Source organism: Schistocerca gregaria, chromosome 3 (assembly GCF_023897955.1).
Source record: "Schistocerca gregaria isolate iqSchGreg1 chromosome 3, iqSchGreg1.2, whole genome shotgun sequence".
Lineage (NCBI taxonomy): Eukaryota > Metazoa > Arthropoda > Insecta > Orthoptera > Acrididae > Schistocerca > Schistocerca gregaria.
Genome location: NC_064922.1, coordinates 782,303,072 through 782,313,032, shown reverse-complemented (window position 1 = coordinate 782,313,032; position 9,961 = coordinate 782,303,072).

The following is a 9,961-nucleotide window of genomic DNA, read 5'->3' as shown; positions in this document are numbered from 1 at the left end:
TCGGTACCTTTCGTCAATTGAGCGATCATCCTGACACTTTCAATTACAGCCCCCAAATCCTGTAAATATAGGTTGTGTGTCTTTAATGCAGTGGTTTCCATTGACTACTGTATCCTCATGACTTTGATCATTGTTTATTCTTCAGTCTTAAGCGACAGGTTGCTACCCCAAGGTCAAGAGTGTACCTGAACCTCTGTCCGCTGCTTCGTCCTTTTTGACAATGCGTTTGGCAGAATGACTTCTTATGCCGTAAGTCTTCTGCCGCCAATGTTGATTATCAATCAAAATAAAAGCGGTGACAAGTTCGAACCCGTAACCGAGGATGTTTTCATTACAATTCAAAGCCGATACCCCTAGACCACGGGTACCTTAATAGACAACAAACTGCCACGCTTAGGAATATTTTCTATTCATAGCACCTGAAGACCCACGATGTATTTTGTATTGTATGAACTCAGTTGTGTGCTATGACATCCAAGATTCGTGTACAGTGTGTCCCACGGGGAATGGTCAGTGTTCAGGAATATGACAGGAACGATCATCCGAAGCAATGAAGTGTAATAAACATGGGCTCTAAAATTCATACCTTAAAAGCTGTGAGTAGTTGTTCAGTAAAAGAGAGGTGTTTCATATTAGCGACGATGAAGGCATGTATTTTAGAATCCGCATTTACCTGACTGTTTTGCTTCGAATGATCATCCCTTTTATCTCCCTGATTATTGACCATTCCTTCTGGAACAGCCTGCAGTTAATACTAGTTTTCACTGTTGAAAGGAATATGATTTTTTCTAAAAATTTTAGTTAGTCCCATCCTATTGTGTCGTTGTGCCTTCATAACGAAAGGAAAATTCAGCAGAGAATCTATTTATGAGAAAATGTGTTTCTCAATGTACCGTAGAATACAACTGACATAACTTTTAATTAACGTTGTTAAATATAAATAGCACCCTGCTGTTTGAGAGTGAGAGTCAGCTTGCAGCAGAGTACTGTGTTATATTTAGAGGGTTTACATCTCTGATCACTTAAGGCTTTGAAAAAAAACTGCTTCTAGAAACCTGAATGGACTGCATTACCGCCAGCCAAAGGTTCATTACCATAATACTACAATTATGAATGCGTCCAAGCGGTTACTGACAGCGTCGGCGAGGAGGTGCCTTTAGGGGGGAGGGGTAAGTGTTGGGATATACACAACTTTTGCTGCCGGCGATGGCAAACAGCAGGAGCCGCAGGTGGTGGCGGCGGTGAGCTGCTGTGGGAGCAACCATGCTGTGGATTGGTTGGTTGGTTTGGGATATAAAGGGACCAAACTACAGGGTCATCAGTCCCTTTTTCCTGACGCAAGCAACACTCAAGGTATAAAACACCGAACACTACACCTAAAAAGTAAACGAATGGAACGAACATCCACACCAAGGAAAAATAGAAGACGGTATTAAAACATTAAAACCATAGAGCATCTTGTCTGGGCTGGCAGATCACAATAATAGTAGAGAATGAACCAGCCACACTGCAACACATTAAAATGTCCACCCCCCCCCCCCCCCAAAAAAAAAGACAAGGTGAAGTGAACACATGTAGAGGAAAGACGCCCACCAAGACAAACAAATGCAAAGAAAGTGCGACAGAGTTAAAATGGAGGGAGGGTGGCAACCTCAGAGTGTAGACTAAATGCCCACCCTTAGATGGTACGATAAAACCCCTCACAAGTAAAACTAAATCTGCTGTTGAGGCATTGTCGCCCACTACCGAAGGTAGGGCGCTGGGATGGTTAAAAGTCCGCCGCAGAGCGGCTAAAAGTAGGAAGTCCAGCAAGATGTGGACGACAGTCATATGTGACACAGAGGTGTGTCGTCGCGTCGGAGGAGGTAGCCTTGTGTTAGCTACGTATGGCCAATGTAGAGCCGGCAGAGAACCACAGGGTCTCTGCGCGACGACCTCATGGAGGTCTTCCAAACATTTTTAGTCTCCTGAAGGGCTCGAAATTTGTTGTGCGTACTGAGATTATGCCATTCCGTCTCCCAAAGCTGAAAAACCTTGCGGCGTAATAATGATCGCAGGTCAGTTACAGGGATGCCGACCTCCAGAAGTGGTTTCCGTGTAGCCTGTTGGCCAGTCTGTCGGCAAGTTCACTTCCTGGGATTCCAACGTGGCCTGGGGTCCACACAAACACCACGGAACGACTGGACCGTTCCAGGGCATGGATGGACTCCTGGATGGTCGCTACCAAAGGATGGCGGGGGTAGTACTGATCGATAGCTCGAATATTGTTCAAGGAGTCAGTACAGAGAAGAGACGACTCGCCATGGCATGAGCAGATGCGCTCAAGAACATAAGAAATGGCCGCCAGCTCTGCAGTGAAAACACTTCAGCCATCTGGCAAGGAGTGCTGCTCAATAAGTCCTCCATGAACATACGCGACCATCAGCCATCGAGCCGTCAGTGTAAACCACTTCATGGTCCCGGTACATGTAAAGAATCGAGAGGAATTGACATAGATAACTGTGGGATTAACTGAGTCCTTAGGACCATGTGAAAGGTCCAGGCAAAGCTTCGGCCTAGGTGTACACCATAGAAGTGTACGTGAATGGACCTCGAGTATAGGTGGTAAACCCAAGTACGGCACTTCAGACAGAAGAAATTGGACGCGAACCCCTATCTCATGCCCTCACCTGGCCGTCCGGTGCGGGATATGAACCGCCGTGGATGGGGAAAAGGAGACGGTAATTCGGATGCTCAGGAGAACTATGACTGTATGCAACGTAACTGCTGAGCCGTTGTGCACGCCTAATCTTCAATGGATAGACTCCGGCCTCCTCTAGGACGCTGGTCACCTGACTCGTCCTAAAAGCTCCTGTTGCCAGTCGAACGCCACAGTGGTGCACTGGATCGAGTAAACGCAACGCTGAGGGCGCCGCCGAACCATGAACCAGACTCCCATAGTCAAGGCGGGATTGACCAAGGACTATGTAGAGCTGCAGCAGCGTAGAGCCCCAGTTGGTGCTCCTCAAGCAGCAGAGGGCATTGACGTGCTGCCAGCACTGCCAATTCAGCTGACGAAGTTTAGAAAGCCATATCAATTGAGCGTCGAAAACCAATCCTAAGAATCGATATGTCTCCACTAGTGAGTGGATCGTCATTAAGTTCTGGTTCCTGGTGAATGGTACGATGCAGACAGAAATACATGACACACGACCTCGCGGCTGAAAACTGGAAGGCGTGGGCTAGAGCCCGTGACTGCCTTGTGGATGGCTCCCTGTAGGTGCCACTCGACAACACCATTACTGGAGGAGCAGTACGAAATGCAAAAGTCATCTGCATACAGAGAAGGTGAAACTGATGGCCCGACAGCTGCTACTAGAACGTTAATGGCCACTAAAAATAGAGATACAATCAATACAGAGCCCTATGGGACCCCACTCTATTGGATATGGGAGAACTATGGGAAGAACCAACTTGGACACTAAAGTACTCTGCGATAGGAAATCTTGGATAAATATCGGGAGCGGTCCCCAGAGATCCTGCTCATATAATGTGGCAAATATGTGATGCCGTCAGGTCCTGTTGTAAGCTTTTCGTAAATCAAAAAAAGGCGGCAACCAGGTGTTGGCGTCTGGAAAAGTCGGTTCGGATGGCAGACTTTAGGGAAACTAGATTATCAATGGTAGATCGATCCCGGCGAAAACCGCCCTGGTATGGAACCAGTAGGCCACATGACTCCAGGACCCAACACAACCGCCGACTTACCATACATTCAAACCGCTTACAAAGAACGTTGGTGAGGCTGATGGGCCGATAGCTATCCACATCAACCGGGTTTTTACTCAGGACCCTGGAATGATGGTACCCTCCCATCACTGCGATGGAGAGACGCCATCGCACCAATTCCAGTCGAAGATGACGATGAGATGTCACTTGTAGGCGGACGAGATATGTTTGATTATCTGACTGTGGATCCGATCTGGCCCAGGAGCTGTGTCGGACGCTGAGGAGCTCCCACTCAGTAAATGGAACACTATAGGGTTAATTGCAACGTTCAGTGAACGAGAGGGCTTTCCTTTTCATCTGCCACTTGAGGGTGCGAAATGCTGTGGTATAGCTCTCTGACGCGGAGGCCCGAGCACAGTGCTCAGAAAGTGCTCGTCAATTGCGTTTCCGTCGGTAGATACCACGCCACTGATGTTAATGCCAGTAACATCTGTCTGGGTCTGGCACCCACAAACACGTATGATCTTCGTTGTTCTTGGGAAGGTGACGATGACACCCAACGGTCGAGATGTTGGGTCTGTTCCGTCTTTTAATAAGCTGGCGAACGCGAGCATGGAGCCGTTTAAAAGCTGTTATTGCCCTAGGAAAGGGTGCCGTTTATGTCGATGTAGAGTTTACCGACGCTCTTTAATGGCCTCAGCGACTTCCGACGACCACCAAGGTACTTTCGCTGGGGACACCCTAAAGAACAACGGATCCTGCTTTCCGCCACAGAAACGATTGTTCTATTGACCTGCTCAACCACCACATCGATGGTACGATGTGAGGGAGATTCGACGGTAACAGTAGAGGTGAAAGCTTCCAAGCCCATCTTGGTAGTCGTCTGGGGGAATGACGCTGGGGAGTCACAAGAAGATGGGTGGGTTGGTTCGTTGGTTGAATGGTTAGTTGGAGAAGGGACCAAAGTATACGGTCATCAGTCCTTCCGACCTGGGATTAACTAAAACCGATAAAAATCCCACATTAGAAGAGGGAATTCCAACTTCCATGAAGTGATAAACTATTGACAGGGAAGGAAGGAAAAGGACAGAAGAGGAGGTGAGGGAAAAAGTGACTAATGACAGGGCATGAATGAAGAAACACAGGAGACGAGAGATTCTCAGGACGTAACACACCCCATGAAGAAATTAGTGGGAAGGTAGAGGACTGGGATGAACCACCAAGCCCAGTTGAAGCCAATCCAGTCAGGGTGAAGGGGGGTATGAAAGCCTGCCGTTCCCTCTACACACCAGTACAGTGGAAAGCCCCTCCCTTACATAAAGTGATAAAAAAACCATCATGAATAAAAAGTAAAACGAGATCTGCTGCTGAGGCATCGTCCACCAACACCAGGGGTAGCAATTCTGGAAAGCTGAAAGTCCATTGTAGAGTGGCTAAGTTGGGGCAGTCCAATAAGATGTGAGCCACAGTCAACATCGATCGCCAATAACAGAGAGGGGGGTCCTCATGATGGAGGTGATAAACATGAGTCAAAAAAGTATGGCCAATGCAGAGCCAGCAGAGGATGACAGAGGCCTTATGAGAGGCCCGTAAGGAGGACCACCATAAAGTTCATTAGTAGAATCATTAATTGCCCTGAGCTTGTTCAGTGAAGAAAGAGTGCTCCATTCTGTATCCCAAAGGTCCAAAACCTGATGTAATATCGAGTGAAGGTCTATTTCTGGGATGCCAATAGCAAGAGATGGCCTGATAGTAGCTAATTTACCCAATCAATTGGCAAATTCATTGCCAGGAATCCCAACATGGTCTGGAGTCCAAATGAAAACCATCGAGCATTCACGTTGAGTGAGGAGAGAAAAAGAGTCCTGGATAGTGATGACCAACGGGTGGCAAGGGAAGCACCGGACGATAGTGTGCAAACCGCTCAATGAGTTACTACAGATAGTAAAGTATAGTCCAGAGCAGGAGCAGATATGGTCCAGTGCACGCAAGATGGCTACAAATTCTGCAGTACAAATAATACAGCCATCTGGCAAGGAGCGAATTCCGTGCATCGCACACGGGTGTAAGTAAAACCAGTGCAGCCGGCAACCATGGAGCCATCAGTATAGATCACTTCTGATCCCTGAAAGGAACTGAGGAGACAGCAGAACTGGTGGCAAAGAGCAGTGAGAGAGTCAGAATCCTTTGACTCGATTGAGAGATCAAGATAGAGTGGGGCCAAGAGACGCACCATGGAGGGGTATGTGCGTGAGAGGAGGAGAGAGGTGGTAAAGGCAAGTGCTGGAGCTCAGAAAATAGCGACTGAGTGCGGACAGCCATGGTGAGCCCACACCGTGGCCGCCGCAGTGGCAGGGTGATCTGTGTGTCTGGATAAAGGAGACCATAATTAGGGTGCTTTGGAGTGCAGCGAATGTAGAGTGCATAAGGTATCAGCTGTTGCAAAACTCGCAGTGGCAGGATCCCCACCTCTGCGAGAAGGCTAAGTATGGGGCTAGTCCAGAAGGCACCAGTCGCAAGCCGAACCACACAGTGGTGGATGGGGTCTAGGATTTGCAGTGTCAAGGCGATGCAGAACCATAGACAGGACAAATAGTCTAAACGAGACTGGGCCAACGCTTGATACAATCACAGGAGAACAGGGCAGTCTGCACCCCAGGTGGTACTGCACAGACACCTAAGAACATTGAGATGGGACCAGCATGTCCTCTTCAGCTGGCAAAGGTGAGGGAGCCATGTCAACTGGGCATCAAAGACCAGACCCAAAAAGCAATGGGTGTCCACCACCAGCGAGGGGCTGGTCATTGAGGGACAGTTCCAGATGGGGATGGACTGTACACTGATGGCAGAAATACACGACACAAGTCTTGGCCGCCGGAAACTGAAAGCCAATCTGAGAGAGCCCATGAGTGGGCCCTACAGCTTGCCCCCTGTAGGCGGCGTTCTGCAGCGCACATTATGGAGGAGGCAAGGTAGATAAAAAAATCGACAGCATACAAAGAGATGGGGGGGCACTGTCGGCCCAACAGCTGTCACACGAGTCCATTAATGGCTATGAGAAAGAGAGGATGCTCAGCAAGGAACCCTGTGGAACCCGTTTTCTTAGGGATGGGGAGAGCTGTAGGAGCAGCCAACCTGGACCCGAAAAGAGCGATAAGAAAGAAAATTACGGATAAAAACAGGCAGAGTGCCATGAAGGCCCCATTCATGAAGGGTGGTGAGGATGTGGTGGCATCAAGTGGTGTCATAGGCTTTATGCAGATCAAAGATGGTGTTGCCGATGGGCAAAAGCTGACTGGATAGCAGACTCTAGGTGCACCAAGTTATCCACCATAGAATGGCTACAGAAAAAAACAGTTTGAGTTGATGACAAAAGGTCACAGGATTCAAGGATCCAAAACAGCTGCCGACTCACCATGCATTCAGGGAGCTTGTACAGGGTGTTAGTAAGGCCAACTGGATGGTAGCTATAGAAGGAAGAGGCGGCTTCCCTGGCTTCAACACCGGAACAACAATCCTTTCCTGCCACTGGGTAGGAAATACTCCCTCACTCCACTGATGGTTGAAGAGGGTCAATATAGGACCGTGGCCAGCCACCGAAAAGTACTGGAGCATTTGGTTATGTATCCAATCTGACCAGGGCGAGGGCACTGGCAAATTCCCACTCGCTAAATGGGGCATTATAAGGTTCTGAGCAGGGAGTAACAAAAGACAAAGGCAGTCGTTCTGAACGCTGAGGGAACGTGGGTGGATACTGAGCTGACGCCGAAGCTTGAGCGAAGTGTTCGGCGAAATTTTCTGCCACAAAGTCCGTATTGGTAAGGAAAACACATCAGAAATTCCCGTAACCACAGTGGGTAGATAGTGGCCAAAAATTCGCCGGAGTTTTGCCCAGACTTGTGAAGAGGGGATGTGGTGTCCAATGGCAGTTACATATCGTTCCCAGTAAATCTGTTTCTGAAATTTGATTAGGTAGCAGGTCCGGGCGCGGAATCGTTGAAAGACCAGAAGAAGAGCATTAGAAGGGTGCCGCTTGAGGTGTTGAAGAGCACGGCGATGGTCTTTTATGGCTGCAGTAATTTCCGGAGTCCACCAAGGGGCCATCTTCCAGCGGGAGGAACCTGAAGAAGGGATTGCTGAAACAGCTGCTGAAAGGATGGAGTCAGTCGAAGTCTGAGCAGATTCATCAACACTGTCATGTGGCAATACAGTGGGGATGGGGGCAGAGGAGAAGGCACCCTTATCAACCTTAGATAGGGCCCACCTTGGAGGGTGACAGAGCGAGAGACACTGAAGGAAGGTCAAAACAATCGGTTAATGGTCACTGTCACATAAGTCATCATGGATGCCCCACTCAATGGAGGGAAGAAGGCTGGGACTGCAAATGGAGAGGTCAATTTTTGAGAAACTGCCGTGTGCCACACTAAAATGTATGGGAGCACCTGTGTTTAGTAAGCAGAGGTCAAGCCCTGACAGAACAGTTTCAAATGTCCTGCCCAGGGCAGTAGTCATATGACTACCCAAAAGAGGGTTCTGGGCATTTAAGTCCCCTAATAACAGGAAGGGAGATTAGAGTAGTTGTGGGCGGCCTGTCAGGTGGGAGGTAAAGATTACAGATTGTGATCGGAGTGGCCAGATGGACTCTGACAGCAATGGCTTCCTAAGTTGTATGGATGGGAACCCATTCACTAACTATGTCCTTGTGGACTAAAGGGCAAACATCACCAGAAACCTGCAAGGGGCCAATTCGGTTCTGACAGAAAGCATTGGATCCATGAAGGGTCAGTGAATAAAAATTGACAAAAATGGGTCTCCTGGAGTGCAGTACAAGCGACAGAGAAGAAGGAAAGAAGGTGCTGCAACTCGAGAAGGTGATGCAAATATCCTTTACAATTCCACTGGAGGATTCTCAAGCCAGAGTCAAAAGTGGAATTGATTGGACTGGGGTCAGTCACGCCACTGAGTCGCTGTATGTAACCGATAGGGATTGGGTAATATCCATATAGGTGTGGTCAGACTGTTGGTTCATTGACGGTAGGAGGGGAAGGCTGCACCTCAGGGGGTACCAGAGGGGCCTTGCCCTTGTTCCTGCGTTTCTGCTTCTTCTCTTGGGAAGCAAGAAAAGGGCAGGCTTCAGCAAGAGCAGGCACAGAATGACACCGGGCAATCTTGGCGCCCAACGGCCGCACTCCCGATGTGGAGCAGTAGATCGCCTTTCAGGGGGGTGCCGGGAAGAGGAGTCCTGGGGGCCACCGAAGGAGGGGAGTACTTCTCCGGTGGGGGAGGGGGAGCAGCACCCAAAGAGGTGGGAACATGTCTAGACCTTAAGCATTTGAAACATCTTATTGGTGGTGGAATATAAGGTTCAACATCACACCAATACACCATTACCTCGACCTTCTCTGGGAGGACATCCCTCTCGGCGGCCACGATAAAGGCGCCCGTATTGATGCCATTGTTTGAAGGGCCTCACTCCACACCGTGGATAAAACGAACCCCTCGCCACTCGAGGTTAGCACGGAGCTCCTCGTCAGTCTGCAGAAGAAGATCTCGGTGGAAAATAATGCCCTGTACTGAGTTTAAAGATTGGTGGGGCGTGACACAGACTAGGACGTCACTTAGATGGTCACAAGCGAGCAGGGTGTCAGATTGCGCAGCAGAACATGTCTTGATGAGCAAAGCACCGAACCACATTTTACTCGTCGATTCGACTTCGCCATACTTGTCTTCAATCGTCTCCATGAAAAAAAAAAGGCTTGTTCGTGGCAAAACTACCGCCATCCGTCCTGGGACAAACCAGGTACCAAAGGAAAGGTTTCAACCCAAGCTGGCGGGCTTGCCCCTCCTCCCAGGGGGTGGCCAGGGAGGGGAAGGCCGAAGGATCATAGGAAAGAGTGTCACGTGTGCTACCACTCTTAGAGACGGCCACGGAATGGCCAGGATGGTGAAGCTTTTGTCACTTCATGCGCAAGGCGTCCACCCTAGTATCACACACTCCAATCAAAGGCTCGCCCTGTGGGCGCCACCCAGTCACAGCCAGGGCAGTCTGGCACTACGCCCATTGCCGGTCGTTCGGGTGCCCTGAAGTGATGAGCATCAACTCCTGGGAATACACAGCTCAGTTACTAGCAGAGTGATTCCTGTGGTTTCTGGGGGTGCAGCCAATGGGTACTTAACAGCCCCACCACACAGACTGGCAACCGAGCTGGTGTCCTAGCTGGAGGGGGGGAGGCAGGATGCAAAGGGAAAGGGGAGG